This window comes from Amphiura filiformis, chromosome 2 (genome assembly GCF_039555335.1).
Source record: "Amphiura filiformis chromosome 2, Afil_fr2py, whole genome shotgun sequence".
NCBI lineage: Eukaryota > Metazoa > Echinodermata > Ophiuroidea > Amphilepidida > Amphiuridae > Amphiura > Amphiura filiformis.
This window is the reverse complement of record NC_092629.1, coordinates 42,334,853-42,341,212: the sequence shown is the minus strand read 5'-3', so window position 1 is coordinate 42,341,212 and position 6,360 is coordinate 42,334,853.

Genomic DNA, 6,360 nt, shown 5'->3' with positions numbered 1-6,360 from the left:
GCGGGGAGAGCCTCGAACTGTCAGCTTACATGAAAGGAAGAATTATGTAACCTTACACAGAACGTTATGACTAGTTCAATTCCCATTCATGTATGCTGCCAGTTCGAGGCTCTCCCGCACATAGTGCATAATGGCGGAACCGTGCAAGTAGCGAATACCACCCGGCATGCACCTGTATTCCTGCATTAAATACATCAGAATTATTACCATTGCAAGATGGCTTAAAGCTAGCATTTCAAGTATCTCTTATAAGCTAATAACAAATGGTGCCTGCTGGAATCTCTTGAGGCATTGTCTTTTTTAAAGACATTTCTTGTTTGTTTATGGTATGGTCTTTGAATATTATAAACAGATTCAGAATCTAGGGAACAATTTGCTATGTAAATATCGGGGTAAATACTCTATTTTAAATACGTACCAATATTAAATTGACGGCGTTTTCACACACAAAAAAGTAACAAATAATGTCTTTGCCCTCTTTGGATCATGAATCTTATATTCAAAGAGCAAGAACAAGACTAGTCAAGACAGACGAAGTACACAATTCTGCTTCATATATGTATCTGGTAATGGGCAAGTCCAAGGGTTGATGCAGGGGGAAGGCCGGACCCTATACCGGACCTCTCCTCTGTAAATAGGAACAATTTGACGAATTTTTAGGATGTTAATTTTTTTTGTGAGGGAGGGGGACAGAAAGTACAACAGCAAATAAAAATGTGCACAATTTTTCCTCTCGGGGGAGAGGGTCGAGGTCTTAGGTCGGGGGGTTGAGGGGTTGAGGTATTAGGTCGTTCAGTAACGTAACGACAAGGTCACACGGGGGGGGGGGGGCAAGACTCTTTGAAATATTTGTCTAATGTACCAAATGAGTTCCATAAAGGATACAATAAATTGTGTCACAAGAAGAAGTAAAACTCCAATGAACTATAATATTCGCGTACTTTATACAAAAGTTCAGTTTGTTCGATAATTCGATTCCCAGCTCCTTTCAAGGACAAAATAAACCTCCCTAACGTAATCAATACCAATATTTTTCTCGAACCGTGTTTCGAATATAGAATATTGACTTAATATCAAATAAATAAAATAGTTATGTATTATTAATAAATGTATAGCTTGAAAGAAGTTCAATATTTCCCGTTTTGTGCAGTTGATGCTACGACGCCGAGAAGGTGGTGAAACCATAAGCACTATCTTAAAGCGTGCAACCTTTAATAAAAGCGTCATCTTGCATCTTCACATGAAGACTCGGTGTTCTACCAGCATGTAAAAGTGGCCTATACGTACAACCAAACGTGGAAAAATTTGTCCGAGTTTGATTCATCAACTAAGCAATAAAGGCTTACGGACAAAATGGCCGACTTTGTCCAAGAACTTCAAAACATCACCAAACCCGTGTTCTTGACGGATTATACAAAACCTTCGGGAGATGAAGATGCACCTCACGAAAAATTTCTCCTCAATGGAGATAATAATGACGAAGATGTGGAGTTAGATGATGCAACTGCTACAATGGAAGATTTCGAAGACTTATCGGAGGGTAGCGCTCCAATTGCTGCTGAAGACGCTGCAAATATCTCCATACCGATGGAAGACAACGTGGACATCGACTTGGATTTAAGCCAGGAGGTTGATCTGGAAGATTTTAGTGATGTTCTGGGTGAAGATTCGCCAAGAGAAAATGCTTCTTTTCATGGAGACGACCGGGGGGACGAGGTTGTATTGGATGAGCAGGAGGATATTATGGATGAGCAAGCGAGACTCCCGGCGAGACCAACGAGACAAAGTAGCGAGAGGAACGCGATACTAGTACGGAACTACGCAACAAATATTACATACACGGATACATTGCATTACACTAGTCAAACGGTAAGAAATAAATGGATTGGAAAGATTTAGACTTTCTTAAACATGTTGAAGTCTTTGAAACTAAGTTTACATGGCCCATCATTAGTAAAAAGTCTTCATGTAGTGGGTTACACCACCAAGTGTCACTGCATCATCTTTACCCTGTTTATATAATTACTAAATAAAAAATAAATAAATGTAGATATTTATATAGCGCTTTATGCCGTAAACAGCCTCAAAGCGCTTTACATTTATTCCGCCGTCATTAGAATATGTCGGAACCACGTTTGCAGCCTACAATTGGCGCAGGGTTCATCAGTACAACGACTGTGACTACCCCTAACAGCTTCCCATTACACCTGGGTGGGGTGAGGCAAGCGAGGCAAAGCGCCTTGCCCAAGGGTGCAACACGGTGGTGGGGACTCGAACCAACGCACGTCGAGCAAGCTCTCAGTTTATGAGTCCAAGGCCGTAACCACTGAGCCACCGTGTCCTAAAAGGTGACATTTTGTCCCTTCTGAAAGTGACAAATTGAAACTGGTATAGGTGTAGGTTTTGACAATTTAACACTCTTAGGGTGACTATTTGACACCCTTGTGGTGTCAAACTGTCACCTTTTGCCCTTCCAGAAAATGGGTCCTTGGGTAACACCCCTAGGAGTCAAATATAAATGACACTCAAAGGCGTCATATTTCTACACCCTCTGGTGTCAATTTGACACCCTCAGGGGTGTCAAATTGGCACCTTTTGCCCTTCCAGAAAATGGGTCCTCAGGTGACACCCCTTGGTGTCAAAATAAAAATGACACTCAAAGGTGTCATATTTTTACACCCTTTATGGTGTCAATTTGACACCTTTGGGTGGCCATCTGAGGACCCATGCTTTTGACACCATTTTTGGTGTCAAAATGACACCGAAATTGTTTTCAGTGTACTGCAGTATTAGGAATGCAAGAAACTTAGGAAATAGCCCAGTAAACACACGTTATACACACTGCAAAAATATTTTACTCAACATTGAGTAAAAGGTCACAACTCAACAGTTGAGTAAAAAATTACTCAACATTGAGCTCATATAGGTTACAACTCAACAAATGAGTAAAAAATTACTCAACATTGAGCTCATGTTGAGTAATTTTTTACTCATTTGTTGAGTTGTGACCTGCATGAGCTCAATGTCGAATAATTTTTACTCAACTGTTGAGTTGTGACCTTTTTACTCATTGTTGAGTAAAATATTTTTTGCAGTGCACGTGTTTTGGTTTTGGTCAAAATTTGTAATACATTTAAATGTCGGGTTATATTAAGACTATGAAAACATTTATTCAACATATTATATGAAAAAAATACAGTATTACTATAAATATTTGAAAAAAATAAACATCAAATTGTTATTGTAAAATATTTTCTGGCAAACATGTTTGCACAATATTTTATCAACACTTGATAACATTCAGAAAACATTTTTGAAAACTTGATTCAAACATGCTAACTTTATAAAGTTAGCATGTTTTGAATTAAGTCAACATAAAGTTAGCATGTTTTGAATCAAGTGTTCAAAAATGTTTTCTGAATGTTATTAAAACGTTTTATACCCTTTATATAACTAGTCATTTAAACGTTTTCTATAAAACGTTTTGTGTTTGCTGGGTGCATTGCTCAAAGTTTTGTTTATAACTATTACTAACACATAGGAATAGTGGTAACCATAATATAAATAATCATTAATAATATTAACAATTATTTGTCCTAATTTATAATAATAATAATAAAAACAATTATTTATCATGTACCTATACGTATTGAACAACATAACTTGCACATGAGGATACTTTCCCGCTGTAAAAATACAATCAATTATATCAGAGTGGAATTTCGATTATTGATGTATCGAGATGTTTGAATCAATATGGCGAATGAATAGAAATCTTGTTTGTAGATTTAGTCCCAGGTTTAGTATTATTTTATTGGATGTCATTTCTTAAAACCCCCCTTACTTGTCAATACCTTTTTAACTTTTCAAAACATATTTACATGTAAACAGTCGTCGGCGTCGTCGTAGAAAACACACAGAGAAAGACATATATCTTAAGCACAGTGTTTACACTAGGTTAAAATATACAATAATCATAATAATTATACATGCATGAGCGACAATAAAAGTTCAATAAAATGGCCCACACAAAGTGTATTGATATAAAAGCAAAGCTAAACAAGCGCTTATTTACTATTTAGTGATCTGCTTTAGGCAGGTCTGCGGTTCCCATCTATAGAGGCCTTGCATGTGACGTATCATCCCGTAAATATGGCGGACTACTTATATGCATTCAACAAAAGCATGATTGCAATCTACCGTGACAGTTCGTCTCACACACATAACCCTGCACTACGATCAAATAGGTTGATGACAACATTTGATTGAATGGACTGCACTCCGCCATAACTACGGTGAAGGACCCCGGCTCAAATCCCGGGGGGGCACTTCAATATGAAATGGATATATGTGTAGGGCTGGCACTTTCGCACTAAGGGGCATTCGGTGAGAGCAAAATATAAAAAATATGGGGTCATTTGGTGAGAGCATGATTTTTGGCATTCGGTGAGAGCAAAATGTAAAAAATATGGGGTCATTGGGTGAGAGCATGAAAATGGAATCTTTGGGTGAGAGCGTCACAGACACCTCGAAAACTGAATAGCTCTAAATGGCCTTATATTTCTTTGTTTTTTCAAAATAAGTAACAAAATCAGTGATAAATGAAAGTTGCTGTTCAAATTGAACTTGTAAGGGTCTTTGGGTGACAGATCAAATGGAAAAATATGGGGTATTTGGGTGACAGAGCATGTGTTCGTAAAAAAATATGGGGTCTTTGCATGGGTGACAGCGATGCTGAAAAAGGGGGTCTTAACAGCCCTACATACGCGTCACCTCCAAAGTTGGAGTGCCCCCGGGCTGAAATCCTTTGTTTGGAGCCAATCGATAATTTCATGCAGGGCCTCTATACCATTTTCTTCTGTCTTCAGCTCTACTTTTTGAGTTCCATGTCCTTTAGTTCATCAAACATTCGTACACTCTAAGATTAAAAAGGTTCTTGTCTGTCCTGTATGTAGAACCCTCAAGAGAAAATGATTCCTGAAAATTAAAAGAACCCAAAACGGTTCTTTCTGGCCTTTCTAACCTATGTCTAAAATGGTTCTAGCCTTTCCAGAACCCTTTTAAGGTTCCACTTAGAGGACAGCTCAATAACTATTTTAAAACCATTTTTTTGTATATTTTCTTTTTCCTTATGGTTTCTTCCTTCCCATCCTGCCAGGGCCGGATTTACTTTTTGGGGGCCCTGGGCCAGGCCAAAATTCGGAGGCCCCAAACTCACCGTGAGGAATGCTTGTGCTCTCAAGTGGCCACGTTTTGGTTTACAAATAGGGGACCTAGGCCTACTATAAGATAGATTTTACTAGGACATTTGCTCGCGAAGCGCGCGAAAAATTTCAAATTCAGACAATTGCCTAAAATGAAAGCGAAATTTGCTATGCAAAGGCCCATTTTGCAATTTTAGCATATTTTGGTCATAAACATCGTGTTTTCGGGCTAAACAGAAATATGCACATGGCCAAATTGGGGACCCCAAATTTTGGCTCGTGCCGATCTGACTCAATGGTAAATCCGGCCTCTCTTTTCCCACAGCATTTTAACAATTCCTCATTTTATCTTTTTGTCTTTCCAAATCACTTTTTTCGTTCCTGTCCCCCACATTTCAATATCTTCCTGCCTTCCCACGTTACATCCTCTTGTCTCAGCTCCATATGATGCTAGACGCCTGACTTAAAGGGGCATTCCGTGATCCACAGCCTCATCCCCCACTTTTCGCTAACAAAGTTGAGATTTTTATACCACTGAAAGTCTCTAGCTTGATGGATGTTTTTGTGTAAAAGATTTTTTTGCAGATTCATTTGCTTGGCAACAACATTGTCATTAATTTGTATTTACGTTCTGTTAAGGGCTCTGTCTCCCACCTTTGCACAGTATTGTTTGTGGGACCTGAAAGCACACCAGACACACCAAATTGCATTCTAAATATGAGGAATGTCCTTCTAATATCAAATAATGTAGATTTTTTGAAATTCGCGATATAATACAAATTTTATGGCAAATTATTCAAAATTGATTTTTTAACCATTTTACAGCAGTCCTTGAAGTAAATTTTATAAATCTGATGATATGTGAATGTAGCTGGGAGGAAAAGCCGACCATCATATGAAAATATTGACCTTTCGTATTGAAGATATAATACATGAAGTTTCATAAAAGACCTAAAATTTGTAGGTCTTTTGGTTTTTGCACCCCCAAATCACTTTGCCTCTTCCCCAAATGCCCCTTCCCCGGAAAAAAAATTATGGCAACACCACTGCATATTCATAGTAGCAACCTCAGCACAGTAGTGCGTATACCAAGATCAATCCACGCCCAGCTGGGTGCGGAAAACAAAATCTTGATTTTAGTAAAATATTTAATGAC